This window comes from Leiobunum rupestre, chromosome 9 (assembly GCF_980474605.1).
Source record: "Leiobunum rupestre chromosome 9, qqLeiRupe1.1.hap1, whole genome shotgun sequence".
Lineage (NCBI taxonomy): Eukaryota > Metazoa > Arthropoda > Arachnida > Opiliones > Sclerosomatidae > Leiobunum > Leiobunum rupestre.
The window spans coordinates 40,292,384-40,317,010 of record NC_143392.1 but is presented as its reverse complement, the minus strand read 5'-3'; the positions used below and the strand labels follow the sequence as shown (position 1 = coordinate 40,317,010).

The 24,627-nt window shown below is 42.2% G+C and overlaps 64 non-coding genes across 64 annotated transcripts; all 64 read left to right on the top strand.

The window, feature by feature from the left end:
* The first annotated feature begins 1,549 nt into the window (after nucleotides 1-1,549).
* On the top strand, nucleotides 1,550-1,641 carry TRNAL-AAG (transfer RNA leucine (anticodon AAG)). The gene is given in 2 exon segments: nucleotides 1,550-1,587; nucleotides 1,598-1,641. It is a non-coding gene; the product is annotated as a tRNA-Leu (tRNA).
* Nucleotides 1,642-2,703: 1,062 nt separating this feature from the next.
* Nucleotides 2,704-2,785, top strand: TRNAL-CAG (transfer RNA leucine (anticodon CAG)). Its single transcript has one exon. It is a non-coding gene; the product is annotated as a tRNA-Leu (tRNA).
* A 1,068-nt stretch (nucleotides 2,786-3,853) lies between these two features.
* On the top strand, nucleotides 3,854-3,935 carry TRNAL-CAG (transfer RNA leucine (anticodon CAG)). Its single transcript has one exon. It is a non-coding gene; the product is annotated as a tRNA-Leu (tRNA).
* A 297-nt stretch (nucleotides 3,936-4,232) lies between these two features.
* On the top strand, nucleotides 4,233-4,314 carry TRNAL-CAG (transfer RNA leucine (anticodon CAG)). Its single transcript has one exon. It is a non-coding gene; the product is annotated as a tRNA-Leu (tRNA).
* A 297-nt stretch (nucleotides 4,315-4,611) lies between these two features.
* Nucleotides 4,612-4,693, top strand: TRNAL-CAG (transfer RNA leucine (anticodon CAG)). Its single transcript has one exon. It is a non-coding gene; the product is annotated as a tRNA-Leu (tRNA).
* A 1,258-nt stretch (nucleotides 4,694-5,951) lies between these two features.
* On the top strand, nucleotides 5,952-6,033 carry TRNAL-CAG (transfer RNA leucine (anticodon CAG)). The gene has a single exon. It is a non-coding gene; the product is annotated as a tRNA-Leu (tRNA).
* A 297-nt stretch (nucleotides 6,034-6,330) lies between these two features.
* Nucleotides 6,331-6,412, top strand: TRNAL-CAG (transfer RNA leucine (anticodon CAG)). Its single transcript has one exon. It is a non-coding gene; the product is annotated as a tRNA-Leu (tRNA).
* Nucleotides 6,413-8,613: 2,201 nt separating this feature from the next.
* Nucleotides 8,614-8,695, top strand: TRNAL-CAG (transfer RNA leucine (anticodon CAG)). The gene has a single exon. It is a non-coding gene; the product is annotated as a tRNA-Leu (tRNA).
* A 685-nt stretch (nucleotides 8,696-9,380) lies between these two features.
* Nucleotides 9,381-9,462, top strand: TRNAL-CAG (transfer RNA leucine (anticodon CAG)). The gene has a single exon. It is a non-coding gene; the product is annotated as a tRNA-Leu (tRNA).
* Nucleotides 9,463-12,764: 3,302 nt separating this feature from the next.
* TRNAL-CAG (transfer RNA leucine (anticodon CAG)) lies at nucleotides 12,765-12,846 on the top strand. The gene has a single exon. It is a non-coding gene; the product is annotated as a tRNA-Leu (tRNA).
* Nucleotides 12,847-12,954: 108 nt separating this feature from the next.
* Nucleotides 12,955-13,036, top strand: TRNAL-CAG (transfer RNA leucine (anticodon CAG)). The gene has a single exon. It is a non-coding gene; the product is annotated as a tRNA-Leu (tRNA).
* A 108-nt stretch (nucleotides 13,037-13,144) lies between these two features.
* Nucleotides 13,145-13,226, top strand: TRNAL-CAG (transfer RNA leucine (anticodon CAG)). The gene has a single exon. It is a non-coding gene; the product is annotated as a tRNA-Leu (tRNA).
* Nucleotides 13,227-13,334: 108 nt separating this feature from the next.
* Nucleotides 13,335-13,416, top strand: TRNAL-CAG (transfer RNA leucine (anticodon CAG)). Its single transcript has one exon. It is a non-coding gene; the product is annotated as a tRNA-Leu (tRNA).
* A 108-nt stretch (nucleotides 13,417-13,524) lies between these two features.
* On the top strand, nucleotides 13,525-13,606 carry TRNAL-CAG (transfer RNA leucine (anticodon CAG)). Its single transcript has one exon. It is a non-coding gene; the product is annotated as a tRNA-Leu (tRNA).
* Nucleotides 13,607-13,714: 108 nt separating this feature from the next.
* Nucleotides 13,715-13,796, top strand: TRNAL-UAG (transfer RNA leucine (anticodon UAG)). The gene has a single exon. It is a non-coding gene; the product is annotated as a tRNA-Leu (tRNA).
* A 298-nt stretch (nucleotides 13,797-14,094) lies between these two features.
* Nucleotides 14,095-14,176, top strand: TRNAL-CAG (transfer RNA leucine (anticodon CAG)). Its single transcript has one exon. It is a non-coding gene; the product is annotated as a tRNA-Leu (tRNA).
* A 107-nt stretch (nucleotides 14,177-14,283) lies between these two features.
* TRNAL-CAG (transfer RNA leucine (anticodon CAG)) lies at nucleotides 14,284-14,365 on the top strand. Its single transcript has one exon. It is a non-coding gene; the product is annotated as a tRNA-Leu (tRNA).
* Nucleotides 14,366-14,473: 108 nt separating this feature from the next.
* On the top strand, nucleotides 14,474-14,555 carry TRNAL-CAG (transfer RNA leucine (anticodon CAG)). The gene has a single exon. It is a non-coding gene; the product is annotated as a tRNA-Leu (tRNA).
* Nucleotides 14,556-14,663: 108 nt separating this feature from the next.
* On the top strand, nucleotides 14,664-14,745 carry TRNAL-CAG (transfer RNA leucine (anticodon CAG)). Its single transcript has one exon. It is a non-coding gene; the product is annotated as a tRNA-Leu (tRNA).
* A 108-nt stretch (nucleotides 14,746-14,853) lies between these two features.
* On the top strand, nucleotides 14,854-14,935 carry TRNAL-CAG (transfer RNA leucine (anticodon CAG)). Its single transcript has one exon. It is a non-coding gene; the product is annotated as a tRNA-Leu (tRNA).
* A 105-nt stretch (nucleotides 14,936-15,040) lies between these two features.
* Nucleotides 15,041-15,122, top strand: TRNAL-CAG (transfer RNA leucine (anticodon CAG)). Its single transcript has one exon. It is a non-coding gene; the product is annotated as a tRNA-Leu (tRNA).
* A 108-nt stretch (nucleotides 15,123-15,230) lies between these two features.
* TRNAL-CAG (transfer RNA leucine (anticodon CAG)) lies at nucleotides 15,231-15,312 on the top strand. The gene has a single exon. It is a non-coding gene; the product is annotated as a tRNA-Leu (tRNA).
* Nucleotides 15,313-15,420: 108 nt separating this feature from the next.
* TRNAL-UAG (transfer RNA leucine (anticodon UAG)) lies at nucleotides 15,421-15,502 on the top strand. The gene has a single exon. It is a non-coding gene; the product is annotated as a tRNA-Leu (tRNA).
* Nucleotides 15,503-15,610: 108 nt separating this feature from the next.
* Nucleotides 15,611-15,692, top strand: TRNAL-CAG (transfer RNA leucine (anticodon CAG)). Its single transcript has one exon. It is a non-coding gene; the product is annotated as a tRNA-Leu (tRNA).
* Nucleotides 15,693-15,800: 108 nt separating this feature from the next.
* On the top strand, nucleotides 15,801-15,882 carry TRNAL-CAG (transfer RNA leucine (anticodon CAG)). The gene has a single exon. It is a non-coding gene; the product is annotated as a tRNA-Leu (tRNA).
* Nucleotides 15,883-15,990: 108 nt separating this feature from the next.
* On the top strand, nucleotides 15,991-16,072 carry TRNAL-CAG (transfer RNA leucine (anticodon CAG)). The gene has a single exon. It is a non-coding gene; the product is annotated as a tRNA-Leu (tRNA).
* Nucleotides 16,073-16,180: 108 nt separating this feature from the next.
* Nucleotides 16,181-16,262, top strand: TRNAL-UAG (transfer RNA leucine (anticodon UAG)). The gene has a single exon. It is a non-coding gene; the product is annotated as a tRNA-Leu (tRNA).
* Nucleotides 16,263-16,560: 298 nt separating this feature from the next.
* On the top strand, nucleotides 16,561-16,642 carry TRNAL-CAG (transfer RNA leucine (anticodon CAG)). Its single transcript has one exon. It is a non-coding gene; the product is annotated as a tRNA-Leu (tRNA).
* A 107-nt stretch (nucleotides 16,643-16,749) lies between these two features.
* On the top strand, nucleotides 16,750-16,831 carry TRNAL-CAG (transfer RNA leucine (anticodon CAG)). The gene has a single exon. It is a non-coding gene; the product is annotated as a tRNA-Leu (tRNA).
* A 108-nt stretch (nucleotides 16,832-16,939) lies between these two features.
* TRNAL-CAG (transfer RNA leucine (anticodon CAG)) lies at nucleotides 16,940-17,021 on the top strand. The gene has a single exon. It is a non-coding gene; the product is annotated as a tRNA-Leu (tRNA).
* A 108-nt stretch (nucleotides 17,022-17,129) lies between these two features.
* On the top strand, nucleotides 17,130-17,211 carry TRNAL-UAG (transfer RNA leucine (anticodon UAG)). Its single transcript has one exon. It is a non-coding gene; the product is annotated as a tRNA-Leu (tRNA).
* A 108-nt stretch (nucleotides 17,212-17,319) lies between these two features.
* TRNAL-CAG (transfer RNA leucine (anticodon CAG)) lies at nucleotides 17,320-17,401 on the top strand. The gene has a single exon. It is a non-coding gene; the product is annotated as a tRNA-Leu (tRNA).
* Nucleotides 17,402-17,509: 108 nt separating this feature from the next.
* Nucleotides 17,510-17,591, top strand: TRNAL-CAG (transfer RNA leucine (anticodon CAG)). The gene has a single exon. It is a non-coding gene; the product is annotated as a tRNA-Leu (tRNA).
* A 108-nt stretch (nucleotides 17,592-17,699) lies between these two features.
* On the top strand, nucleotides 17,700-17,781 carry TRNAL-CAG (transfer RNA leucine (anticodon CAG)). The gene has a single exon. It is a non-coding gene; the product is annotated as a tRNA-Leu (tRNA).
* A 105-nt stretch (nucleotides 17,782-17,886) lies between these two features.
* TRNAL-CAG (transfer RNA leucine (anticodon CAG)) lies at nucleotides 17,887-17,968 on the top strand. The gene has a single exon. It is a non-coding gene; the product is annotated as a tRNA-Leu (tRNA).
* A 108-nt stretch (nucleotides 17,969-18,076) lies between these two features.
* On the top strand, nucleotides 18,077-18,158 carry TRNAL-CAG (transfer RNA leucine (anticodon CAG)). Its single transcript has one exon. It is a non-coding gene; the product is annotated as a tRNA-Leu (tRNA).
* Nucleotides 18,159-18,266: 108 nt separating this feature from the next.
* TRNAL-CAG (transfer RNA leucine (anticodon CAG)) lies at nucleotides 18,267-18,348 on the top strand. The gene has a single exon. It is a non-coding gene; the product is annotated as a tRNA-Leu (tRNA).
* A 295-nt stretch (nucleotides 18,349-18,643) lies between these two features.
* Nucleotides 18,644-18,725, top strand: TRNAL-CAG (transfer RNA leucine (anticodon CAG)). Its single transcript has one exon. It is a non-coding gene; the product is annotated as a tRNA-Leu (tRNA).
* A 108-nt stretch (nucleotides 18,726-18,833) lies between these two features.
* Nucleotides 18,834-18,915, top strand: TRNAL-UAG (transfer RNA leucine (anticodon UAG)). Its single transcript has one exon. It is a non-coding gene; the product is annotated as a tRNA-Leu (tRNA).
* Nucleotides 18,916-19,213: 298 nt separating this feature from the next.
* Nucleotides 19,214-19,295, top strand: TRNAL-CAG (transfer RNA leucine (anticodon CAG)). Its single transcript has one exon. It is a non-coding gene; the product is annotated as a tRNA-Leu (tRNA).
* A 107-nt stretch (nucleotides 19,296-19,402) lies between these two features.
* TRNAL-CAG (transfer RNA leucine (anticodon CAG)) lies at nucleotides 19,403-19,484 on the top strand. The gene has a single exon. It is a non-coding gene; the product is annotated as a tRNA-Leu (tRNA).
* Nucleotides 19,485-19,592: 108 nt separating this feature from the next.
* On the top strand, nucleotides 19,593-19,674 carry TRNAL-CAG (transfer RNA leucine (anticodon CAG)). The gene has a single exon. It is a non-coding gene; the product is annotated as a tRNA-Leu (tRNA).
* A 108-nt stretch (nucleotides 19,675-19,782) lies between these two features.
* Nucleotides 19,783-19,864, top strand: TRNAL-CAG (transfer RNA leucine (anticodon CAG)). The gene has a single exon. It is a non-coding gene; the product is annotated as a tRNA-Leu (tRNA).
* A 108-nt stretch (nucleotides 19,865-19,972) lies between these two features.
* On the top strand, nucleotides 19,973-20,054 carry TRNAL-CAG (transfer RNA leucine (anticodon CAG)). Its single transcript has one exon. It is a non-coding gene; the product is annotated as a tRNA-Leu (tRNA).
* Nucleotides 20,055-20,159: 105 nt separating this feature from the next.
* TRNAL-CAG (transfer RNA leucine (anticodon CAG)) lies at nucleotides 20,160-20,241 on the top strand. The gene has a single exon. It is a non-coding gene; the product is annotated as a tRNA-Leu (tRNA).
* Nucleotides 20,242-20,349: 108 nt separating this feature from the next.
* TRNAL-CAG (transfer RNA leucine (anticodon CAG)) lies at nucleotides 20,350-20,431 on the top strand. The gene has a single exon. It is a non-coding gene; the product is annotated as a tRNA-Leu (tRNA).
* Nucleotides 20,432-20,539: 108 nt separating this feature from the next.
* On the top strand, nucleotides 20,540-20,621 carry TRNAL-UAG (transfer RNA leucine (anticodon UAG)). Its single transcript has one exon. It is a non-coding gene; the product is annotated as a tRNA-Leu (tRNA).
* Nucleotides 20,622-20,729: 108 nt separating this feature from the next.
* Nucleotides 20,730-20,811, top strand: TRNAL-CAG (transfer RNA leucine (anticodon CAG)). Its single transcript has one exon. It is a non-coding gene; the product is annotated as a tRNA-Leu (tRNA).
* A 108-nt stretch (nucleotides 20,812-20,919) lies between these two features.
* Nucleotides 20,920-21,001, top strand: TRNAL-CAG (transfer RNA leucine (anticodon CAG)). Its single transcript has one exon. It is a non-coding gene; the product is annotated as a tRNA-Leu (tRNA).
* Nucleotides 21,002-21,109: 108 nt separating this feature from the next.
* TRNAL-CAG (transfer RNA leucine (anticodon CAG)) lies at nucleotides 21,110-21,191 on the top strand. Its single transcript has one exon. It is a non-coding gene; the product is annotated as a tRNA-Leu (tRNA).
* A 108-nt stretch (nucleotides 21,192-21,299) lies between these two features.
* Nucleotides 21,300-21,381, top strand: TRNAL-UAG (transfer RNA leucine (anticodon UAG)). The gene has a single exon. It is a non-coding gene; the product is annotated as a tRNA-Leu (tRNA).
* Nucleotides 21,382-21,679: 298 nt separating this feature from the next.
* Nucleotides 21,680-21,761, top strand: TRNAL-CAG (transfer RNA leucine (anticodon CAG)). Its single transcript has one exon. It is a non-coding gene; the product is annotated as a tRNA-Leu (tRNA).
* A 107-nt stretch (nucleotides 21,762-21,868) lies between these two features.
* TRNAL-CAG (transfer RNA leucine (anticodon CAG)) lies at nucleotides 21,869-21,950 on the top strand. Its single transcript has one exon. It is a non-coding gene; the product is annotated as a tRNA-Leu (tRNA).
* A 108-nt stretch (nucleotides 21,951-22,058) lies between these two features.
* On the top strand, nucleotides 22,059-22,140 carry TRNAL-CAG (transfer RNA leucine (anticodon CAG)). Its single transcript has one exon. It is a non-coding gene; the product is annotated as a tRNA-Leu (tRNA).
* Nucleotides 22,141-22,248: 108 nt separating this feature from the next.
* TRNAL-UAG (transfer RNA leucine (anticodon UAG)) lies at nucleotides 22,249-22,330 on the top strand. Its single transcript has one exon. It is a non-coding gene; the product is annotated as a tRNA-Leu (tRNA).
* Nucleotides 22,331-22,438: 108 nt separating this feature from the next.
* Nucleotides 22,439-22,520, top strand: TRNAL-CAG (transfer RNA leucine (anticodon CAG)). The gene has a single exon. It is a non-coding gene; the product is annotated as a tRNA-Leu (tRNA).
* A 108-nt stretch (nucleotides 22,521-22,628) lies between these two features.
* TRNAL-CAG (transfer RNA leucine (anticodon CAG)) lies at nucleotides 22,629-22,710 on the top strand. Its single transcript has one exon. It is a non-coding gene; the product is annotated as a tRNA-Leu (tRNA).
* A 108-nt stretch (nucleotides 22,711-22,818) lies between these two features.
* TRNAL-CAG (transfer RNA leucine (anticodon CAG)) lies at nucleotides 22,819-22,900 on the top strand. The gene has a single exon. It is a non-coding gene; the product is annotated as a tRNA-Leu (tRNA).
* A 105-nt stretch (nucleotides 22,901-23,005) lies between these two features.
* On the top strand, nucleotides 23,006-23,087 carry TRNAL-CAG (transfer RNA leucine (anticodon CAG)). Its single transcript has one exon. It is a non-coding gene; the product is annotated as a tRNA-Leu (tRNA).
* Nucleotides 23,088-23,195: 108 nt separating this feature from the next.
* Nucleotides 23,196-23,277, top strand: TRNAL-CAG (transfer RNA leucine (anticodon CAG)). Its single transcript has one exon. It is a non-coding gene; the product is annotated as a tRNA-Leu (tRNA).
* Nucleotides 23,278-23,385: 108 nt separating this feature from the next.
* TRNAL-CAG (transfer RNA leucine (anticodon CAG)) lies at nucleotides 23,386-23,467 on the top strand. The gene has a single exon. It is a non-coding gene; the product is annotated as a tRNA-Leu (tRNA).
* Nucleotides 23,468-23,762: 295 nt separating this feature from the next.
* TRNAL-CAG (transfer RNA leucine (anticodon CAG)) lies at nucleotides 23,763-23,844 on the top strand. The gene has a single exon. It is a non-coding gene; the product is annotated as a tRNA-Leu (tRNA).
* Nucleotides 23,845-23,951: 107 nt separating this feature from the next.
* TRNAL-CAG (transfer RNA leucine (anticodon CAG)) lies at nucleotides 23,952-24,033 on the top strand. Its single transcript has one exon. It is a non-coding gene; the product is annotated as a tRNA-Leu (tRNA).
* Nucleotides 24,034-24,331: 298 nt separating this feature from the next.
* TRNAL-CAG (transfer RNA leucine (anticodon CAG)) lies at nucleotides 24,332-24,413 on the top strand. The gene has a single exon. It is a non-coding gene; the product is annotated as a tRNA-Leu (tRNA).
* Nucleotides 24,414-24,627: the final 214 nt, after the last annotated feature.

Below are 24,627 nucleotides of genomic sequence, written 5' to 3'. Positions count from 1 at the left end.
TTAGAAATGAAGGCAGCGTGGCCGAGTGCTCTATGGTGCTGGTTTTAGGCACCAGTCTTTTATGAGGCATGGGTTCGAATCCCATCACTGTCATTTCTTGTAAGTTAAGAAGGATTATTTACTTGAATTTTAAAGAATAGGTGGGGAGAAGCTACCTAGTTAATTGAAAGACGCGAATTAAAAAAAAAGACAAGAAATGAAGGCATCGGGGCCGAGTGGTCTATGGCGCTGGTTTCAGGCACCAGTCTCTTTTGAGGCATGGGTTTGAATCCCATCGCTGTCATTTCTTTTAAGGGGAGAAGGATTATTTATTTGCTTTTAAAGAAGGGTAGGGTAGAAGCTACCAGGTTAATTGAAAGACGCGAATTTCAAAAAGAAGATTAGAAATGATGGCATTGTGGCCGAGTGATTTATGGCGCTGGTTTTAGGGACCAGTCTCTTCTGAGGCATGGGTTCGAATCCTATCGCTGTCAATTCTTTTAAAAGGAGAAGGATTATTTACTTGAATTTAAAGAAGAGGTGGGGAGAAGCTACCTAGTTAGTTGAAAGACGCGAATTTCAAAAAAAGATAAGAAAGGAAGGCAGCGTGGCCGAGTGGTCTATGGTGCTGGTTTAAGGCACCAGTAGTCGCCAGTCTCTTTTGAGGCATGGGTTCGAATCCCATCGCTGTAATTTCTTTTAATAGGAGAAGGATTATTTATTTGATTTTAAAGAAGGAGTGGGGAAAAGCTACCTGATTAATTAAAAGACTTGAATTTCAAAAAAAGGATTAGCAATGAAGGCAGCGTGCCCGAGTGATTTATGGCGTTGGTTTTAGAGACCAGTCTCTTCTGAGGCATGGGTTCGAATCCTATCGCTGTCATTTCTTTTAAGGGGAGAAGGATTATTTATTTGATTTTAAAGAAGGAGTTGGGAGAAACTACCTGATTAATTAAAAGACTTGAATTTCAAAAAAAGGATTAGCAATGAAGGCAGCGTGCCCGAGTGCTTTATGGCGCTAGTTTTAGGGACAAGTCTCTTCTAAGGCATAGGTTCGAATCCCATCGCTGTCATTTCTTTTAAAGGGAGAAGGATTATTTACTTGAATTTAAAGAAGAGGTGGGGAGAAGCTACCTAGTTAATTGAAAGACGCGAATTTCAAAAAAGGATAAGAAAGGAAGGCAGCGTGGCCGAGTGGTCTATGGTGCTGTTTAAAGGCACCAGTAGTCGCCAGTTTCTTTTGAGGCGTGGGTTCGAATCCCATCGCTGTCATTTCTTCTAAGAGGAGAAGGATTATTTATGTGATTTTAAAGAAGAGGAGGGGAGAGTTTACCTGGCTAATTGAAAGACGCGAATTTACAAAAAAAAGATTAGAAATGAATTCAGCGTGGCCGAGTGGTCTATGGCGCTGGTTTCAGGCACCAGTCTCTTCTGAGGCATGAGTTCGAATCCCACCGCTGTCATTTCTTTTAAAGGGAGAAGGATTATTTACTTGCATTTAAAGAAGTGGTGGGGAGAAGCTACCTAGTTAATTGAAAGACATGAATTTCAAAAAAAGATAATAAAGGAAGGCAGCGTGGCCGAGTGGACTATGGTGCTGGTTTAAGGCACCAGTAGTCGCCAGTCTCTTTTGAGGCATGGGTTCGAATCCCATCGCTGTCATTTCTTCTAAGAGGAGAGGGATTATTTATGTGATTTTAAAGAAGAGGTGGGGAGAATTTACCTGGCTAATTGAAAGACGTGAATTTAAAGAAAGGATTAGAAATGAAGGCAGCGTGGTCGATTGGTCTATGGCGCTTGTTTCAGGCACTAGTCTCTTCTGAGGCATGGGTTCGAATCCCATCGCTGTCATTTATTTTAAGGGGAGAAGGATTATTTACTTGAATTTAAAGAAGGGGTGGAGAGTAGCTCACTGGTTAATTGAAAGACGCGAATTTCGAAAAAAAGATAGGAAAGGAAGGCAGCGTGGCCGAGTGGTCTATGGTGCTGTTTTAAGACACCAGTAGTCGCCAGTCTCTTTTGAGGCATGGGTTCGAATCCCATCGCTGTCATTTCTTCTAAGAGGAGAAGGATTATTTATGTTATATTAAAGAAGGGGTGGAGAGAAGCTGACTGGTTAATTGAGACACGAATTTAAAAAAAGTCAAGAGATAACGGCAGCGTGGCCGAAAGGTCTATGTCGCTGGTTTTAGGCACCAGTCTTTTATGAGGCATGGGTTCGAATCCCATCGCTGTCATTTCTTGTAAGTTGAGAAGGATTATTTACTTGAATTTTAAAGAATAGGTGGGGAGAAGCTACCTAGTTAATTGAAAGACGCGAATTAAAAAAAAGACAAGAAATGAAGGCAGCGAGGCCGAGTGGTCTATGGCGCTAGTTTCAGGCACCAGTCTCTTTTGAGGCATGGGTTTGAATCCCATCGCTGTCATTTCATTTAAGGGGAGAAGGATTATTTATATGCTTTTAAAGAAGGGTAGGGTAGAAGCTACCAGGTTAATTGAAAGACGCGAATTTCAAAAAGAAGATTAGAAATGATGGCATTGTGGCCGAGTGATTTATGGCGCTGGTTTTAGGGACCAGTCTCTTTTGAGGCATGGGTTCGAATCCCATCGCTTTCATTTCTTCTAAGAGGAGAAGGATTATTTATGTGATTTTAAAGAAGAGGTGGGGAGAATTTACCTGGCTAATAGAAAGACGCGAATTTAAAAAAAAAGATTAGAAATGAAGGCAGCGTGGCCGAGTGGTCTATAGCGCTGGTTTCAGGCACCAGTCTCTTCTGAGGCATGGGTTCGAATCCCATCGCTGTCATTTCTTTTAATAGGAGAAGGATTATTTATTTGATTTTAAAGAAGGAGTTGGGAGAATCTACCTGATTAATTAAAAGACTTGAATTTCAAAAAAAAGAATTAGCAATGAAGGCAGCGTGCCCGAGTGATTTATGGCGCTGGTTTTAGGGACCAGTCTCTTCTGAGGCATGGTTTCAAATCCCATCGCTGTCATTTCTTTTAAAGCGAGAAGGATTATTTACTTGAATTTAAAGAAGAGGTGGGGAGAAGCTACCTAGTTAATTGAAAGACGCGAATTTAAAGAAAAAGATTAGAAATGAAGGCAGCGTGGACGATTGGTCTATGGCGCTGGTTTCAGGCACTAGTCTCTTCTGAGGCATGGGTTCGAATCCCATCGCTGTCATTTCTTTTAAGGGGAGAAGGATTATTTACTTGAATTTAAAGAAGGGGTGGAGAGAAGCTCACTGGTTAATTAAAAGACGCGAATTTCAAAAAAAGATAGGAAAGGAAGGCAGCGTGGCCGAGTGGTCTATGGTGCTGTTTTAAGACACCAGTAGTCGCCAGTCTCTTTTGAGGCATGGGTTCGAATCCTTTCGCTGTCATTTTTTTTAAGGGGAGAAGGATTATTTACTTGAATTTAAAGAAGAGGTGGGGAGAATTTACCTGGCTAATTGAAAGACGCGAATTTAAAAAAAAAGATTAGAAATGAAGGCAGCGGGGCCGAGGGGTCTATGGCGCTGGTTTCAGGCACCAGTCTCTTTTGAGGCATGGGTTTGAATCCCATCGCTGTCATTTCTTTTAAGGGGAGAAGGATTATTTATTTGCTTTTAAAGAAGGGTAGGGTAGAAGCTACCAGGTTAATATAAAGACGCGAATTTCAAAAATAAGATTAGAAATGATGGCATTGTGGCCGAGTGATTTATGGCGTTGGTTTTAGGGACCAGTCTCTTCTGAGGCATGGGTTCGAATCCTATCGCTGTCATTTCTTTTAAGGGGAGGAGGATTATTTACTTGAATTTAAAGAAGAGGTGGGGAGAATTTACCTGGCTAATTGAAAGACGCGAATTTAAAAAAAAAGATTAGAAATGAAGGCAGCGTGGCCGAGTGGTCTATGGCGCTGGTTTCAGGCACTAGTCTCTTCTGAGGCATGGGTTCGAATCCCATCGCTGTCATTTCTTTTAAGGGGAGAAGGATTATTTACTTGAATTTAAAGAAGGGGTGGTGAGAAGCTCACTGGTTAATTAAAAGACGCGAATTTCAAAAAAAGATAGGAAAGGAAGGCAGCGTGGCCGAGTGGTCTATGGTGCTAGTTTTAGGCACCAGTCTTTTATGAGGCATAGGTTTGAATCCCATCGCTGTCATTTCTTGTATGTTGAGAAGGATTTTTTACTTGAATTTTAAAGAATAGGTGGGGAGAAGATACCTAGTTAATTGAAAGACGCGAATTAAAAAAAAAGACAAGAAATGAAGGCAGCGGGGCCGAGTGGTCTATGGCGCTGGTTTCAGGCACCAGTCTCTTTTGAGGCATGGGTTTGAATCCCATCGCTGTCATTTCTTTTAAGGGGAGAAGGATTATTTATTTGCTTTTAAAGAAGGGTAGGGTAGAAGCTACCAGGTTAATTGAAAGACGCGAATTTCAAAAAGAAGATTAGAAATGATGGCATTGTGGCCGAGTGATTTATGGCGCTGGTTTTAGGGACCAGTCTCTTCTGAGGCATGGGTTAGAATCCTATCGCTGTCATTTCTTTTAAGGGGAGAAGGATTATTTACTTGAATTTAAAGAAGAGGTGGGGAGAATTTACCTGGCTTATTGAAAGACGCGAATTTCAAAAAAAGATAAGAAAGGAAGGCAGCGTGGCCGAGTAGTCTATGGCGCTGGTTTCAGGCACCAGTCTCTTCTGAGGCATGGGTTCGAATCCCATCGCTGTCATTTCTTTTAATAGGAGAAGGATTATTTATTTGATTTTAAAGAAGGAGTGGGGAGAAGCTACCTGATTAATTAAAAGACTTGAATTTCAAAAAAAAAGAATTAGCAATGAAGGCAGCGTGCCCGAGTGATTTATGGCGCTGGTTTTAGGGACCAGTCTCTTCTGAGGCATGGTTTCAAATCCCATCGCTGTCATTTCTTTTAATAGGAGAAGGATTATTTATTTGATTTAAAAGAAGGAGTGGGGAGAAGCTACCTGATTAATTAAAAGACTTGAATTTCAAAAAAAAAGAATTAGCAATGAAGGCAGCGTGCCCGAGTGATTTAAGGCGCTGGTTTTAGGGACCAGTCTCTTCTGAGGCATGGTTTCAAATCCCATCGCTGTCATTTCTTTTAATAGGAGAAGGATTATTTATTTGATTTAAAAGAAGGAGTGGGGAGAAGCTACCTGATTAATTAAAAGACTTGAATTTCAAAAAAAAAGAATTAGCAATGAAGGCAGCGTGCCCGAGTGATTTAAGGCGCTGGTTTTAGGGACCAGTCTCTTCTGAGGCATGGTTTCAAATCCCATCGCTGTCATTTCTTTTAAAGCGAGAAGGATTATTTACTTGAATTTAAAGAAGAGGTGGGGAGAAGCTACCTAGTTAATTGAAAGACGCGAATTTAAAGAAAAAGATTAGAAATGAAGGCAGCGTGGACGATTGGTCTATGGCGCTGGTTTCAGGCACTAGTCTCTTCTGAGGCATGGGTTCGAATCCCATCGCTGTCATTTCTTTTAAGGGGAGAAGGATTATTTACTTGAATTTAAAGAAGGGGTGGAGAGAAGCTCACTGGTTAATTAAAAGACGCGAATTTCAAAAAAAGATAGGAAAGGAAGGCATCGTGGCCGAGTGGTCTATGGTGCTGTTTTAAGACACCAGTAGTCGCCAGTCTCTTTTGAGGCATGGGTTCGAATCCCATCGCTGTCATTTCTTCTAAGAGGAGAAGGATTATTTATGTGATATTAAAGAAGGGGTGGAGAGATTTCACTGGTTAATTGAGACACGAATTTAAAAAAAGTCAAGAGATGACGGCGGCGTGGCCGAAAGGTCTAAGTCGCTGGTTTTAGGCACCAGTCTTTTATGAGGCATGGGTTCGAATCCCATCGCTGTCATTTCTGGTATGTTGAGAAGGATTATTTACTTGAATTTTAAAGAATAGGTGGGGAGAAGCTACCTAGTTAATTGAAAGACGCGAATTAAAAAAAAAGACAAGAAATGAAGGCAGCGGGGCCGAGTGGTCTATGGCGCTGGTTTCAGGCACCAGTCTCTTTTGAGGCATGGGTTTGAATCCCATCGCTGTCATTTCTTTTAAGGGGAGAAGGATTATTTATTTGCTTTTAAAGAAGGGTAGGGTAGAAGCTACCAGGTTAATTGAAAGACGCGAATTTCAAAAAGAAGATTAGAAATGATGGCATTGTGGCCGAGTGATTTATGGCGCTGGTTTTAGGGACCAGTCTCTTCTGAGGCATGGGTTCGAATCCTATCGCTGTCATTTCTTTTAAGGGGAGAAGGATTATTTACTTGAATTTAAAGAAGAGGTGGGGAGAATTTACCTGGCTAATTGAAAGACGCGAATTTAAAAAAAAGATTAGAAATGAAGGCAGCGTGGCCGAGTGGTCTATGGCGCTGGTTTCAGGCACCAGTCTCTTCTGAGGCATGGGTTCGAATCCCATCGCTGTCATTTCTTTTAATAGGAGAAGGATTATTTATTTGATTTTAAAGAAGGAGTGGGGAGAAGCTACCTGATTAATTAAAAGACTTGAATTTCAAAAAAAGGATTAGCAATGAAGGCAGCGTGCCCGAGTGATTTATGGCGATGGTTTTAGGGACAGGTCTCTTCTGAGGCATGGGTTCGAATCCTATCGCTGTCATTTCTTTTAAGGGGAGAAGGATTATTTACTTGAATTTAAAGAAGAGTTGGGGAGAAGCTACCTAGTTAATTGAAAGACGCGAATTTCAAAAAAAGATAAGAAAGGAAGGCAGCGTGGCCGAGTAGTCTATGGCGCCGGTTTCAGGGACCAGTCTCTTCTGAGGCATGGGTTCGAATCCCATCGCTGTCATTGCTTTTAATAGGAGAAGGATTATTTATTTGATTTTAAAGAAGGAGTGGGGAGAAGCTACCTGATTAATTAAAAGACTTGAATTTCAAAAAAAAGAATTAGCAATGAAGGCAGCGTGCCCGAGTGATTTATGGCGCTGGTTTTAGGGACCAGTCTCTTCTGAGGCATGGTTTCAAATCCCATCGCTGTCATTTCTTTTAATAGGAGAAGGATTATTTATTTGATTTAAAAGAAGGAGTGGGGAGAAGCTACCTGATTAATTAAAAGACTTGAATTTCAAAAAAAGAATTAGCAATGAAGGCAGCGTGCCCGAGTGATTTAAGGCGCTGGTTTTAGGGACCAGTCTCTTCTGAGGCATGGTTTCAAATCCCATCGCTGTCATTTCTTTTAATAGGAGAAGGATTATTTATTTGATTTAAAAGAAGGAGTGGGGAGAAGCTACCTGATTAATTAAAAGACTTGAATTTCAAAAAAAGAATTAGCAATGAAGGCAGCGTGCCCGAGTGATTTAAGGCGCTGGTTTTAGGGACCAGTCTCTTCTGAGGCATGGTTTCAAATCCCATCGCTGTCATTTCTTTTAAAGCGAGAAGGATTATTTACTTGAATTTAAAGAAGGGGTGGAGAGAAGCTCACTGGTTAATTAAAAGACGCGAATTTCAAAAAAAGATAGGAAAGGAAGGCAGCGTGGCCGAGTGGTCTATGGTGCTGTTTTAAGACACCAGTAGTCGCCAGTCTCTTTTGAGGCATGGGTTCGAATCCCATCGCTGTCATTTCTTCTAAGAGGAGAAGGATTATTTATGTGATATTAAAGAAGGGGTGGAGAGAAGCTCACTGGTTAATTGAGACACGAATTTAAAAAAAGTCAAGAGATGACGGCAGCGTGGCCGAAAGGTCTAAGTAGCTGGTTTTAGGCACCAGTCTTTTATGAGGCATGGGTTCGAATCCCATCGCTGTCATTTCTTGTATGTTGAGAAGGATTATTTACTTGAATTTTAAAGAATAGGTGGGGAGAAGCTACCTAGTTAATTGAAAGACGCGAATTAAAAAAAAGACAAGAAATGAAGGCAGCGGGGCCGAGTGGTCTATGGCGCTGGTTTTAGGCACCAGTCTCTTTTGAGGCATGGGTTTGAATCCCATCGCTGTCATTTCTTTTAAGGGGAGATGGATTATTTATTTGCTTTTAAAGAAGGGTAGGGTAGAAGCTACCAGGTTAATTGAAAGACGCGAATTTCAAAAAGAAGATAAGAAATGATGGCATTGTGGCCGAGTGATTTATGGCGCTGGTTTTAGGGACCAGTCTCTTCTGAGGCATGGGTTCGAATCCTATCGCTGTCATTTCTTTTAAGGGGAGAAGGATTATTTACTTGAATTTAAAGAAGAGGTGGGGAGAATTTACCTGGCTAATTGAAAGACGCGAATTTAAAAAAAAAGATTAGAAATGAAGGCAGGATGGCCGAGTGGTCTATGGCGCTGGTATCAGGCACCAGTCTCTTCTGAGGCATGGGTTCGAATCCCATCGCTGTCATTTCTTTTAATAGGAGAAGGATTATTTATTTGATTTTAAAGAAGGAGTGGGGAGAAGCTACCTGATTAATTAAAAGACTTGAATTTCAAAAAAAGGATTAGCAATGAAGGCAGCGTGCCCGAGTGATTTATGGCGCTGGTTTTAGGGACCAGTCTCTTCTGAGGCATGGGTTTGAATCCTATCGCTGTCATTTCTTTTAAGGGGAGAAGGATTATTTACTTGAATTTAAAGAAGAGGTGGGGAGAAGCTACCTAGTTAATTGAAAGACGCGAATTTCAAAAAAAGATAAGAAAGGAAGGCAGCGTGGCCGAGTAGTCTATGGCGCTGGTTTCAGGCACCAGTCTCTTCTGAGGCATGGGTTCGAATCCCATCGCTGTCATTTCTTTTAATAGGAGAAGGATAATTTATGTGTTTTAAAGAAGGGGTGGAGAGAAGCTCACTGGTTAATTGAAATACGCGAATTTCAAAAAAAGATAAAAAAGGAAGGCAGCGTGGCCGAGTGGTCTATGGTGCTGTTTAAAGGCACCAGTTGTCGGCAGTTTCTTTTGAGGCATGGGTTCAAATCCCATCGCTGTCGTTTCTTCTAAGAGGAGAAGGATAATTTATGTGATTTTAAAGAAGAGGTGGGGAGAGTTTACCTGGCTAATTGAAAGACGCGAATTTAAAAAAAAAGACTAGAAATAAAGGCAGCGTGGCCGAGTGGTCTATTGGGCTAGTTTCAGGCACCAGACTCTTCTGAGGCATGGGTTCGGAACCCACCGCTGTCATTTCTTTTAAAGGGAGAAGGATTATTTATGTGATTTTAAAGAAGGGGTGGAGAGAAGCTCACTGGTTAATTGAAAGACGCGAATTTCAAAAAAAAGTCAAGAGATGACGGCAGCGTGGCCGAAAGGTCTATGTCGCTGGTTTTAGGCACCAGTCTCTTCTGAGGCATGGGTTCGAATTCCATCGCTGTCATTTCTTGTAAGTTGAGAAGGATAATTTACTTGAATTTAAAGAAAAGGTGGGGAGAAGCTATCTAGTTAATTGAAAGACGCGAATTAAAAAAAAAAATTAGAAATGAAGGCAGCGTGGCCGAGTGGTCTATGGCGCTGGTTTCAGGCACCAGTCTCTTCTGAGGCATGGGTTCGAATCCCATCGCGGCCATTTCTATTAAGGGGAGAAGGATTATTAATTTGCTTTTAAAGAAGGGTAGGGTAGAAGCTATCAGGTTATTTGAAAGACGCGAATTTCAAAAAGAAGATTAGAAATGATGGCAGCGTGGCCGAGTGGTCCATGGCGCTGGTTTCCGGCACTAGTCTCTTCTGAGGCATGGATTCTAATCTCATCGCTGTCATTTCTTTTAAAGGGAGAAGGATTATTTATTTGATTTAAAGAAGGAGTGAGGAGAAGCTACCTGATTAATTAAAAGACTTGAATTTCAAAAAAGAATAACTAATGAAGGCAGCGTCATCGAGTGGTCTATGGCGCTGGTTTCAGGCACCAGTCTCTTTTGAGGCATGGGTTTGAATCCCATCGCTGTCATTTCTTTTAAGGGGAGAAGGATTATTTATTTGCTTTTAAAGAAGGGTAGGGTAGAAGCTACCAGGTTAACTGAAAGACGCGAATTTCAAAAAGAAGATTAGAAATGATGGCAGCGTGGCTGAGTGGTCCATGGCGCTGGTTTCATGCACCAGTCTCTTCTGAGGCATGGATTCTTATCGCATCGCTGTCATTTCTTTTAAGGGGAGAAGGATTAGTTACTTGAATTTAAAGAAGAGGTGGGGAGAAGCTACCTAGTTAATTGAAAGACGCGAATTAAAAAAAAAGTCAAGACATGAAGGCAGCGTGGCCGAGTGGTCTATGGCGCTGGTTTTAGGCACCAGTCTCTTTTGAGGCATAGGTTCAAATCCCATCGCTGTCATTTCTTTTAAAGCGAGAAGGATTATTTATGTGATTTTAAAGAAGGGGTGGAGAGAAGCTCACTGGTTTATTGAAAGACGCGAATGTCAAAAAAAGTCAAGAGATGACGGCAGCGTGGCCGAAAGGTCTATGTCGCGGGTTTTAGGCACCAATCTCTTTAGTTATGGGTTCGAATCCCAACGCTGTCATTTCTTGTAGGTTGAGAAGGATTATTTACTTGAATTTAAAAAAGAGGTGGGGAGAAGCTACCTAGTTAATTGAAAGACGTGAATTAAAAAAAGACAAGAAATGAAGGCAGCGGGGCCGAGTGGTCTATGGCGCTGGTTTCAGGCACCAGTCTCTATTGAGGCATGGGTTTGAATCCCGTCGCTGTCCTTTCTTTTAAGGGGAGAAGGATTATTTATTTGCTTTTAAAGAAGGGTAGGGTAGAAGCTACCAGGTTAATTGAAAGACGCGAATTTCAAAAAGAAGATTAGAAATGATGGCAGCGTGGCCGAGTGGTCCATGGCGCTGGTTTCAGGTACCAGTCTCTTCTAAGGCATGGATTCTTATCCCATCGCTGTCATTTCTTTTAAAGGGAGAAGGATTATTTATTTGATTTTAAAGAAGGAGTTGGGAGAAGCTAACTGGTTAATTGAAAGATGCGAATCTCAAAAAAAAAATCAAGAGATGACGGCAGCGTGGCCGAAAGGTCTATGGCGCTGGTTTTAGGCACCAATCTCTTCTAAGGCATGGTTTCGATTCGCATCGCTGTCATTTATTTTAAAGGGAGAAGGATTATTTATTTGATTTTAAAGAAGAGGTGCTGAGAATCTACCTGGTTAATTAAAACATGCGAATTAAAAACAGTTAGAAATGAATGCAGCGTGGCCGAGTGGTCTATGGTGCCGGTTTCAGGCAACAATCTCTTCTGAGCCATGGGTTCGAATTCCAACGCTGTCATTGTTTTAAGGGGAGAAGGATTATTTATTTTATTTTAAAGAAGGGTAGGGGAGAAGCTTCCTGGTTAATTGAAAGACGCGAATTAAAAGAAAAGATCAGAAATGAAAGCAGCGTGGCCGAGTGTTCTATGGCGCTATTTTCAGGCACCAGTCTCTTCTGAGGCATGGATTCTTATCGCATCGCTGTCATTTCTTTTAAGGGGAGAAGGATTATTTACTTGAATTTAAAGAAGAGGTGGGGAGAAGCTAACTAGTTAATTGAAAGACGCGAATTAAAAAAAAAGTCAAGACATGAAGGCAGCGTGGCCGAGTGGTCTATGGCGCTGGTTTTAGGCACCAGTTTCGGCCAGTCTCTTTTGAGGCATGGGTTCGAATCCCATCGCTGTCATTTCCTCTAAGAGGAGAAGGATTATTCATGTGATTTTAAAGAATGGGAAGGGAGAAACTAACTGGTTAATTGAAAAAAGCGAATTTCAAAAAAAAAATCAAGAGATGATGGCCGAGTGGTCTATGGCGCTGGTTTTAGGCACCAGTCTCTTCTGAGGCATAGGTTCAAATCCCATCGCTGTCATTTCTTTTAAAGCGAGAAGGATTATTTATGTGATTTTAAAGAAGGGGTGGAGAGAAGCTCACTGGTTAATTGAAAGACGCGAATTTCAAAAAAAAAGTCAAGAGATGACGGCAGCGTGGCCGAAAGGTCTATGTCGCGGGTTTTAGGCGCCAATCTCTTTAGTTATGGGTTCGAATCCCATCGCTGTCATTTCTTGTAAGTTGAGAAGGATTATTTACTTGAATTTAAAAAAGAGGTGGGGAGAAGCTACCTAGTTAATTGAAAGACGTGAATTAAAAAAAGACAAGAAATGAAGGCAGCGGGGCCGAGTGGTCTATGGCGCTGGTTTCAGGCACCAGTCTCTATTGAGGCATGGGTTTGAATCCCATCGCTGTCCTTTCTTTTAAGGGGAGAAGGATTATTTATTTGCTTTTAAAGAAGGGTAAGGTAAAAGCATCCAGGTTAATTGAAAGACGCGAATTTCAAAAAGAAGATTAGAAATGATGGCAGCGTGGCCGAGTGGTCCATGGCGCTGGTTTCAGGTACCAGTCTCTTCTGAGGCACGGATTCTTATCCCATCACTTTCATTTCTTTTAAGGGAGAATTATTATTTATTTGATTTTAAAGAAGAGGTAGGGAGAAGCTACCTGGTTAATTGAAAGACGCGAATTTATAAAAAAGTCAAGATATAAAGGCCGAGTGGTCTATAGCGCTGGTTTTAGGCACCAGTCTCTTCTGAGGCGTGGGTTCGAATCCCATCGCTGTCATTTCTTTTAAAGGGAGAAGGATGATTTATTTGATTTTAAAGAAGAGGTAGGAAGAAGCTACCTGGTTAATTGAAAGACGCGGATTTATAAAAAAGTCAAGATATAAAGGCCGAGTGGTCTATAGCGCTGGTTTTAGGCACCAGTCTCTTCTGAGGCATGGGTTCGAATCACGTCGTAGTCATTTTTTTTAAAGGGAGAAGGATGATTTATTTGATTTTAAAGAAGAGGTGGGGAGTAGCTACCTGGTTAAGTGAAAGATGCGAATTTAAAAAAAAAATTAGAAATGAAGGCAGCGTGGCCGAGTGGTCTATGGCGCTGGTTTCAGGCACCAGTCTCTTCTGAGGCATGGGTTCGAATCCCATCGTTGTCATTTCTTTTAAGGGGAGAAGGATGATTTATTTGATTTTAAAGAAGAGGTTGGGTGACGCTACCTGGTTAATTGAAAGACGCGAATTTAAGAATAAAAATTCGAAATGAAGGCAGCGTGGCCGAGTGGTCTATGGCGCTGGTTTCAGGCACCAGTCTCTTCTGAGGCATGGGTTCGAATCCCATCGTTGTCATTTCTTTTAAGGGGAGAAGGATGATTTATTTGATTTTAAAGAAGAGGTTGGGTGACGCTACCTGGTTAATTGAAAGACGCGAATTTAAGAATAAAAATTCGGAATGAAGGCAGCGTGGCCGAGTGGTCTATGGCGCTGGTTTCAGGCACCAGTCTCTTCTGAGGCATGGGTTCGAATCCTATCGTTGTCATTTCTTTTAAGGGGAGAAGGATGATTTATTTGATTTTAAAGAAGATGTTTGGTGACGCAACCTGGTTAATTGAAAGACGCGAATTTAAGAATAAAAATTAGAAATGAAGGCAGCGTGGCCGAGTGGTCTATGGCGCTGGTTTCAGGCACCAGTCTCTTCTGAGGCATGGGTTCGAATCCCTTCGTTGTCATTTCTTTTAAGGGGAGAAGGGTGATTTATTTGATTTTAAAGAAGAGGTTGGGTGACGCTACCTGGTTAATTGAAAGACGCGAATTTAAGAATAAAAATTCGAAATGAAGGCAGCGTGGCCGAGTGGTCTATGGCGCTGGTTTCAGGCACCAGTCTCTTCTGAGGCATGGGTTCGGATCCCATCGTTGTCATTTCTTTTAAGGGGAGAAGGATGATTTATTTGATTTTAAAAAAGATGTTTGGTGACGCAACCTGGTTAATTGAAAGACGCGAATTTAAGAATAAAAACTAGAAATGAAGGCAGCGTGGCCGAGTGGTCTATGGCGCTGGTTTTAGGCACCAGTCTCTTCTGAGGCATGGGTTCGAGTCCCATCGTTGTCATTTCTTTTAAGGGGAGAAGGATGATTTATTTGATTTTAAAGAAGAGGTTGGGTGACGCTACCTGGTTAATTGAAAGACGCGAATTTAAGAATAAAAATTCGAAATGAAGGCAGCGTGGCCGAGTGGTCTATGGCGCTGGTTTCAGGCACCAATCTCTTCTGAGGCATGGGTTCGAATGCCATCGTTGTCATTTCTTTTAAGGGGAGAAGGATGATTTATTTGATTTTAAAGAAGAGGTTGGGTGACGCTACCTGGTTAATTGAAAGACGCAAATTTAAGAATAAAAATTAGAAATGAAGGCAGCGTGGCCGAGTGGTCTATGGCGCTGGTTTCAGGCACCAGTCTCTTCTGAGGCATGGGTTCGAATCCCATCGTTGTCATTTCTTTAAGGGGAGAAGGATGATTTATTTGATTTTAAAGAAGAGGTTGGGTGACGCTACCTGGTTAATTGAAAGACGCGAATTTAAGAATAAAAATTCGAGATGAAGGCAGCGTGGCCGAGTGGTCTATGGCGCTGGTTTCAGGCACCAGTCTCTTCTGAGGCATGTGTTCGAATCCCATCGTTGTCATTTCTTTTAAGGGGAGAAGGATGATTTATTTGATTTTGAAGAAGAGGTTGGGTGACGCTACCTGGTTAATTGAAAGACGCGAATTTAAGAATAAAAATTCGAAATGAAGGCAGCGTGGGCGAGTGGTCTATGGCGCTGGTTTCAGGCACCAGTCTTTTCTGAGGCATGGGTTCGAATCCCATCGCTGTCATTTCTTTTAAGGGGAGAAGGATGATTTATTTGATTTTAAAGAAGATGTTGGGTGACGCTACCTGGTTATTTGAAAGACGCGAATTTAAGAATAAAAATTCGAAATGAAGGCAGCGTGGCCGAGTGGTCTATGGCGCTGGTTTCAGGCACCAGTCTCTTCTGAGGCATGGGTTCGAATCCCATCGTTGTCATTTCTTTTAAGGGGAGAAGGATGTATTATTTGATTTTAAAGAACATGTTTGGTGACGCTACCTGGTTAATTGAAAGACGCGAATTTAATTATAAAAATTAGAAATGAAGGCAGCGTGGCCGAGTGGTCTATGGCGCTGGTTTCAGGCACCAGTCTCTTCTGAGGCATGGGTTCGAATCCCATCGCTGTCATTTCTTTTATGGGAGAAGGATTATTTATTTGATTTTAAAAAAGGGGTGGGGAGAAGCTGACTGGTTAATTGAAAGACGCGAATTTAAAAAAAGAGTGGTATTGAAGGTAGCGTGGCCGAGTGGTCTATGGCGCTGGTTTCAGGCACCAGTCTCTTCTGAGGCATGGGTTCGAATCCTATCGTTGTCATTTCTTTTAAGGGGAGAAGGATGATTTATTTGATTTTAAAGAAGAGGTTGGGTGACGCTACCTGGTTAATTGAAAGACGCGAATTTAAGAATAAAAATTCGAAATGAAGGCAGCGTGGCCGAGTGGTCTATGGCGCTGGTTTCAGGCACCAGTCTCTTCTGAGGCATGTGTTCGAATCCCATCGTTGTCATTTCTTTTAAGGGGAGAAGGATGATTTATTTGATTTTGAAGAAGAGGTTGGGTGACGCTACCTGGTTAATTGAAAGACGCGAATTTAAGAATAAAAATTCGAAATGATGGCAGCGTGGCCGAGTGGTCCATGGCGCTGGTTTTAGGCACCAGTCTCTTCTGAGGCATGGGTTCGAATCCCATCGTTGTCATTTCTTTTAAGGGGAGAAGGATGATTTATTTGATTTTAAAGAAGAGGTTGGGTGACGCTACCTGGTTAATTGAAAGACGCGAATTTAAGAATAAAAATTCGGAATGAAGGCAGCGTGGCCGAGTGGTCTATGGCGCTGGTTTCAGGCACCAGTCTCTTCTGAGGCATGGGTTCGAATCCTATCGTTGTCATTTCTTTTAAGGGGAGAAGGATGATTTATTTGATTTTAAAGAAGATGTTTGGTGACGCAACCTGGTTAATTGAAAGACGCGAATTTAAGAATAAAAATTAGAAATGAAGGCAGCGTGGCCGAGTGGTCTATGGCGCTGGTTTCAGGCACCAGTCTCTTCTGAGGCATGGGTTCGAATCCCATCGTTGTCATTTCTTTTAAGGGGAGAAGGGTCATTTATTTGATTTTAAAGAAGAGGTTGGGTGACGCTACCTGGTTAATTGAAAGACGCGAATTTAAGAATAAAAATTCGAAATGAAGGCAGCGTGGCCGAGTGGTCTATGGCGCTGGTTTCAGGCACCAGTCTCTTCTGAGGCATGGGTTCGGATCCCATCGTTGTCATTTCTTTTAAGGGGAGAAGGATGATTTATTTGATTTTAAAAAAGATGTTTGGTGACGCAACCTGGTTAATTGAAAGACGCGAATTTAAGAATAAAAACTAGAAATGAAGGCAGCGTGGCCGAGTGGTCTATGGCGCTGGTTTTAGGCACCAGTCTCTTCTGAGGCATGGGTTCGAGTCCCATCGTTGTCATTTCTTTTAAGGGGAGAAGGATGATTTATTTGATTTTAAAGAAGAGGTTGGGTGACGCTACCTGGTTAATTGAAAGACGCGAATTTAAGAATAAAAATTCGAAATGAAGGCAGCGTGGCCGAGTGGTCTATGGCGCTGGTTTCAGGCACCAATCTCTTCTGAGGCATGGGTTCGAATGCCATCGTTGTCATTTCTTTTAAGGGGAGAAGGATGATTTATTTGATTTTAAAGAAGAGGTTGGGTGACGCTACCTGGTTAATTGAAAGACGCAAATTTAAGAATAAAAATTAGAAATGAAGGCAGCGTGGCCGAGTGGTCTATGGCGCTGGTTTCAGGCACCAGTCTCTTCTGAGGCATGGGTTCGAATCCCATCGTTGTCATTTCTTTAAGGGGAGAAGGATGATTTATTTGATTTTAAAGAAGAGGTTGGGTGACGCTACCTGGTTAATTGAAAGACGCGAATTTAAGAATAAAAATTCGAAATGAAGGCAGCGTGGCCGAGTGGTCTATGGCGCTGGTTTCAGGCACCAGTCTTTTCTGAGGCATGGGTTCGAATCCCATCGCTGTCATTTCTTTTAAGGGGAGAAGGATGATTTATTTGATTTTAAAGAAGATGTTGGGTGACGCTACCTGGTTATTTGAAAGACGCGAATTTAAGAATAAAAATTCGAAATGAAGGCAGCGTGGCCGAGTGGTCTATGGCGCTGGTTTCAGGCACCAGTCTCTTCTGAGGCATGGGTTCGAATCCCATCGTTGTCATTTCTTTTAAGGGGAGAAGGATGTATTATTTGATTTTAAAAAAGATGTTTGGTGACGCAACCTGGTTAATTGAAAGACGCGAATTTAAGAATAAAAACTAGAAATGAAGGCAGCGTGGCCGAGTGGTCTATGGCGCTGGTTTTAGGCACCAGTCTCTTCTGAGGCATGGGTTCGAGTCCCATCGTTGTCATTTCTTTTAAGGGGAGAAGGATGATTTATTTGATTTTAAAGAAGAGGTTGGGTGACGCTACCTGGTTAATTGAAAGACGCGAATTTAAGAATAAAAATTCGAAATGAAGGCAGCGTGGCCGAGTGGTCTATGGCGCTGGTTTCAGGCACCAGTCTTTTCTGAGGCATGGGTTCGAATCCCATCGCTGTCATTTCTTTTAAGGGGAGAAGGATGATTTATTTGATTTTAAAGAAGATGTTGGGTGACGATACCTGGTTATTTGAAAGACGCGAATTTAAGAATAAAAATTCGAAATGAAGGCAGCGTGGCCGAGTGGTCTATGGCGCTGGTTTCAGGCACCAGTCTCTTCTGAGGCATGGGTTCGAATCCCATCGTTGTCATTTCTTTTAAGGGGAGAAGGATGTATTATTTGATTTTAAAGAACATGTTTGGTGACGCTACCTGGTTAATTGAAAGACGTGAATTTAAGAATAAAAATTAGAAATGAAGGCAGCGTGGCCGAGTGGTCTATGGCGCTGGTTTCAGGCACCAGTCTCTTCTGAGGCATGGGTTCGAATCCCATCGCTGTCATTTCTTTTATGGGAGAAGGATTATTTATTTGATTTTAAAAAAGGGGTGGGGAGAAGCTGACTGGTTAATTGAAAGACGCGAATTTAAAAAAAGAGTGGTATTGAAGGTAGCGTGGCCGAGTGGTCTATGGCGTTGGTTTCAGGCACCAGTCTCTTCTGAGGCATGGGTTCGAATCCCATCGTTGTCATTTCTTTTAAGGGGAGAAGGATGATTTATTTGATTTTAAAGAAGAGGTTGGGTGACGCTACCTGGTTAATTGTAAGACGCGAATTTAAGAATAAAAATTCGAAATGAAGGCAGCGTGGCCGAGTGGTCTATGGCGCTGGTTTCAGGCACCAGTCTCTTCTGAGGCATGGGTTCGAATCCTATCGTTGTCATTTCTTTTAAGGGGAGAAGGATGATTTATTTGATTTTAAAGAAGATGTTTGGTGACGCAACCTGGTTAATTGAAAGACGCGAATTTAAGAATAAAAACTAGAAATGAAGGCAGCGTGGCCGAGTGGTCTATGGCGCTGGTTTCAGGCTCCAGTCTCTTCTGAGGCATGGGTTCGAATCCCATCGCTGTCATTTCTTTTATGGGAGAAGGATTATTTATTTGATTTTAAAAAAGGGGTGGGGAGAAGCTAACTGGTTAATTGAAAGACGCGAATTTAAAAAAAGAGTGGTATTGAAGGCAGCGTGGCCGAGTGGTCTATGGCGTTGGTATTAGGCACCAGTCTCTTCTGAGGCATGGGTTCGAATCCCATCGTTGTCATTTCTTTTAAGGGGAGAAGGATGATTTATTTGATTTTAAAGAAGAGGTTGGGTGACGCTACCTGGTTAATTGAAAGACGCGAATTTAAGAATAAAAATTCGAAATGAAGGCAGCGTGGCCGAGTGGTCTATGGCGCTGGTTTCAGGCACCAGTCTCTTCTGAGGCATGGGTTCGGATCCCATCGTTGTCATTTCTTTTAAGGGGAGAAGGATGATTTATTTGATTTTAAAAAAGATGTTTGGTGACGCAACCTGGTTAATTGAAAGACGCGAATTTAAGAATAAAAACTAGAAATGAAGGCAGCGTGGCCGAGTGGTCTATGGCGCTGGTTTTAGGCACCAGTCTCTTCTGAGGCATGGGTTCGAGTCCCATCGTTGTCATTTCTTTTAAGGGGAGAAGGATGATTTATTTGATTTTAAAGAAGAGGTTGGGTGACGCTACCTGGTTAATTGAAAGACGCGAATTTAAGAATAAAAATTCGAAATGAAGGCAGCGTGGCCGAGTGGTCTATGGCGCTGGTTTCAGGCACCAATCTCTTCTGAGGCATGGGTTCGAATGCCATCGTTGTCATTTCTTTTAAGGGGAGAAGGATGATTTATTTGATTTTAAAGAAGAGGTTGGGTGACGCTACCTGGTTAATTGAAAGACGCAAATTTAAGAATAAAAATTAGAAATGAAGGCAGCGTGGCCGAGTGGTCTATGGCGCTGGTTTCAGGCACCAGTCTCTTCTGAGGCATGGGTTCGAATCCCATCGTTGTCATTTCTTTAAGGGGAGAAGGATGATTTATTTGATTTTAAAGAAGAGGTTGGGTGACGCTACCTGGTTAATTGAAAGACGCGAATTTAAGAATAAAAATTCGAGATGAAGGCAGCGTGGCCGAGTGGTCTATGGCGCTGGTTTCAGGCACCAGTCTCTTCTGAGGCATGTGTTCGAATCCCATCGTTGTCATTTCTTTTAAGGGGAGAAGGATGATTTATTTGATTTTGAAGAAGAGGTTGGGTGACGCTACCTGGTTAATTGAAAGACGCGAATTTAAGAATAAAAATTCGAAATGAAGGCAGCGTGGGCGAGTGGTCTATGGCGCTGGTTTCAGGCACCAGTCTTTTCTGAGGCATGGGTTCGAATCCCATCGCTGTCATTTCTTTTAAGGGGAGAAGGATGATTTATTTGATTTTAAAGAAGATGTTGGGTGACGCTACCTGGTTATTTGAAAGACGCGAATTTAAGAATAAAAATTCGAAATGAAGGCAGCGTGGCCGAGTGGTCTATGGCGCTGGTTTCAGGCACCAGTCTCTTCTGAGGCATGGGTTCGAATCCCATCGTTGTCATTTCTTTTAAGGGGAGAAGGATGTATTATTTGATTTTAAAGAACATGTTTGGTGACGCTACCTGGTTAATTGAAAGACGCGAATTTAATTATAAAAATTAGAAATGAAGGCAGCGTGGCCGAGTGGTCTATGGCGCTGGTTTCAGGCACCAGTCTCTTCTGAGGCATGGGTTCGAATCCCATCGCTGTCATTTCTTTTATGGGAGAAGGATTATTTATTTGATTTTAAAAAAGGGGTGGGGAGAAGCTGACTGGTTAATTGAAAGACGCGAATTTAAAAAAAGAGTGGTATTGAAGGTAGCGTGGCCGAGTGGTCTATGGCGCTGGTTTCAGGCACCAGTCTCTTCTGAGGCATGGGTTCGAATCCTATCGTTGTCATTTCTTTTAAGGGGAGAAGGATGATTTATTTGATTTTAAAGAAGAGGTTGGGTGACGCTACCTGGTTAATTGAAAGACGCGAATTTAAGAATAAAAATTCGAAATGAAGGCAGCGTGGCCGAGTGGTCTATGGCGCTGGTTTCAGGCACCAGTCTCTTCTGAGGCATGTGTTCGAATCCCATCGTTGTCATTTCTTTTAAGGGGAGAAGGATGATTTATTTGATTTTGAAGAAGAGGTTGGGTGACGCTACCTGGTTAATTGAAAGACGCGAATTTAAGAATAAAAATTCGAAATGATGGCAGCGTGGCCGAGTGGTCCATGGCGCTGGTTTTAGGCACCAGTCTCTTCTGAGGCATGGGTTCGAATCCCATCGTTGTCATTTCTTTTAAGGGGAGAAGGATGATTTATTTGATTTTAAAGAAGAGGTTGGGTGACGCTACCTGGTTAATTGAAAGACGCGAATTTAAGAATAAAAATTCGGAATGAAGGCAGCGTGGCCGAGTGGTCTATGGCGCTGGTTTCAGGCACCAGTCTCTTCTGAGGCATGGGTTCGAATCCTATCGTTGTCATTTCTTTTAAGGGGAGAAGGATGATTTATTTGATTTTAAAGAAGATGTTTGGTGACGCAACCTGGTTAATTGAAAGACGCGAATTTAAGAATAAAAATTAGAAATGAAGGCAGCGTGGCCGAGTGGTCTATGGCGCTGGTTTCAGGCACCAGTCTCTTCTGAGGCATGGGTTCGAATCCCATCGTTGTCATTTCTTTTAAGGGGAGAAGGGTGATTTATTTGATTTTAAAGAAGAGGTTGGGTGACGCTACCTGGTTAATTGAAAGACGCGAATTTAAGAATAAAAATTCGAAATGAAGGCAGCGTGGCCGAGTGGTCTATGGCGCTGGTTTCAGGCACCAGTCTCTTCTGAGGCATGGGTTCGGATCCCATCGTTGTCATTTCTTTTAAGGGGAGAAGGATGATTTATTTGATTTTAAAAAAGATGTTTGGTGACGCAACCTGGTTAATTGAAAGACGCGAATTTAAGAATAAAAACTAGAAATGAAGGCAGCGTGGCCGAGTGGTCTATGGCGCTGGTTTTAGGCACCAGTCTCTTCTGAGGCATGGGTTCGAGTCCCATCGTTGTCATTTCTTTTAAGGGGAGAAGGATGATTTATTTGATTTTAAAGAAGAGGTTGGGTGACGCTACCTGGTTAATTGAAAGACGCGAATTTAAGAATAAAAATTCGAAATGAAGGCAGCGTGGCCGAGTGGTCTATGGCGCTGGTTTCAGGCACCAATCTCTTCTGAGGCATGGGTTCGAATGCCATCGTTGTCATTTCTTTTAAGGGGAGAAGGATGATTTATTTGATTTTAAAGAAGAGGTTGGGTGACGCTACCTGGTTAATTGAAAGACGCAAATTTAAGAATAAAAATTAGAAATGAAGGCAGCGTGGCCGAGTGGTCTATGGCGCTGGTTTCAGGCACCAGTCTCTTCTGAGGCATGGGTTCGAATCCCATCGTTGTCATTTCTTTAAGGGGAGAAGGATGATTTATTTGATTTTAAAGAAGAGGTTGGGTGACGCTACCTGGTTAATTGAAAGACGCGAATTTAAGAATAAAAATTCGAAATGAAGGCAGCGTGGCCGAGTGGTCTATGGCGCTGGTTTCAGGCACCAGTCTTTTCTGAGGCATGGGTTCGAATCCCATCGCTGTCATTTCTTTTAAGGGGAGAAGGATGATTTATTTGATTTTAAAGAAGATGTTGGGTGACGCTACCTGGTTATTTGAAAGACGCGAATTTAAGAATAAAAATTCGAAATGAAGGCAGCGTGGCCGAGTGGTCTATGGCGCTGGTTTCAGGCACCAGTCTCTTCTGAGGCATGGGTTCGAATCCCATCGTTGTCATTTCTTTTAAGGGGAGAAGGATGTATTATTTGATTTTAAAAAAGATGTTTGGTGACGCAACCTGGTTAATTGAAAGACGCGAATTTAAGAATAAAAACTAGAAATGAAGGCAGCGTGGCCGAGTGGTCTATGGCGCTGGTTTTAGGCACCAGTCTCTTCTGAGGCATGGGTTCGAGTCCCATCGTTGTCATTTCTTTTAAGGGGAGAAGGATGATTTATTTGATTTTAAAGAAGAGGTTGGGTGACGCTACCTGGTTAATTGAAAGACGCGAATTTAAGAATAAAAATTCGAAATGAAGGCAGCGTGGCCGAGTGGTCTATGGCGCTGGTTTCAGGCACCAGTCTTTTCTGAGGCATGGGTTCGAATCCCATCGCTGTCATTTCTTTTAAGGGGAGAAGGATGATTTATTTGATTTTAAAGAAGATGTTGGGTGACGATACCTGGTTATTTGAAAGACGCGAATTTAAGAATAAAAATTCGAAATGAAGGCAGCGTGGCCGAGTGGTCTATGGCGCTGGTTTCAGGCACCAGTCTCTTCTGAGGCATGGGTTCGAATCCCATCGTTGTCATTTCTTTTAAGGGGAGAAGGATGTATTATTTGATTTTAAAGAACATGTTTGGTGACGCTACCTGGTTAATTGAAAGACGTGAATTTAAGAATAAAAATTAGAAATGAAGGCAGCGTGGCCGAGTGGTCTATGGCGCTGGTTTCAGGCACCAGTCTCTTCTGAGGCATGGGTTCGAATCCCATCGCTGTCATTTCTTTTATGGGAGAAGGATTATTTATTTGATTTTAAAAAAGGGGTGGGGAGAAGCTGACTGGTTAATTGAAAGACGCGAATTTAAAAAAAGAGTGGTATTGAAGGTAGCGTGGCCGAGTGGTCTATGGCGTTGGTTTCAGGCACCAGTCTCTTCTGAGGCATGGGTTCGAATCCCATCGTTGTCATTTCTTTTAAGGGGAGAAGGATGATTTATTTGATTTTAAAGAAGAGGTTGGGTGACGCTACCTGGTTAATTGTAAGACGCGAATTTAAGAATAAAAATTCGAAATGAAGGCAGCGTGGCCGAGTGGTCTATGGCGCTGGTTTCAGGCACCAGTCTCTTCTGAGGCATGGGTTCGAATCCTATCGTTGTCATTTCTTTTAAGGGGAGAAGGATGATTTATTTGATTTTAAAGAAGATGTTTGGTGACGCAACCTGGTTAATTGAAAGACGCGAATTTAAGAATAAAAACTAGAAATGAAGGCAGCGTGGCCGAGTGGTCTATGGCGCTGGTTTCAGGCTCCAGTCTCTTCTGAGGCATGGGTTCGAATCCCATCGCTGTCATTTCTTTTATGGGAGAAGGATTATTTATTTGATTTTAAAAAAGGGGTGGGGAGAAGCTAACTGGTTAATTGAAAGACGCGAATTTAAAAAAAGAGTGGTATTGAAGGCAGCGTGGCCGAGTGGTCTATGGCGTTGGTATTAGGCACCAGTCTCTTCTGAGGCATGGGTTCGAATCCCATCGTTGTCATTTCTTTTAAGGGGAGAAGGATGATTTATTTGATTTTAAAGAAGAGGTTGGGTGACGCTACCTGGTTAATTGAAAGACGCGAATTTAAGAATAAAAATTCGAAATGAAGGCAGCGTGGCCGAGTGGTCTATGGCGCTGGTTTCAGGCATCAGTCTCTTCTGAGGCATGGGTTCGAATCCCATCGTTGTCATTTCTTTTAAGGGGGGAAGGATGTATTATTTGATTATAAAGGAGATGTTTGGTGACGCTACCTGGTTAATTGAAAGACGCGAATTTAAGAATAAAAATTAAAATGAAGGCAGCGTGGCCGAGTGGTCTATGGCGCTGGTTTCAGGCACCAGTATCTTCTGAGGCATGAGTTCGAATCCCATCGTTGTCATTTCTTTTAAGGGGAGAAGGATGATTTATTTGATTTTAAAGAAGAGGTTGGGTGACGCTCCCTGGTTAATTGAAAGACGCGAATTTAAGAATAAAAATTAGAAATGAAGGCAGCGTGGCCGAGTGGTCTATGGCGCTGGGTTTAGGCACCAGTCTCTTCTGAGGCATGGGTTCGAATCCCATCGTTGTCATTTCTTTTAAGGGGAGTAGGATGATTTATTTGATTTTAAAGAAGATGTTTGGTGACGCTACCTGGTTAATTGAAAGACGGCAATTTAAGAATAAAAACTAGAAATGAAGACAGCGTGGCCGAGTGGTCTATGGCGCTGGTTTCAGGCACCAGTCTCTTCTGAGGCATGGGTTCGAATCCCATCGCTGTCATTTCTTTTATGGGAGAAGGATTATTTATTTGATTTTAAAAAAGGGGTGGGGAGAAGCTAACTGGTTAATTGAAAGACGCGAATTTAAAAAAAGAGTGGTATTGAAGGCAGCGTGGCCGAGTGGTCTATGGCGTTTTTATTAGGCACCAGTCTCTTCTGAGGCATGGGTTCGAATCCCATCGTTGTCATTTCTTTTAAGGGGAGAAGGATGATTT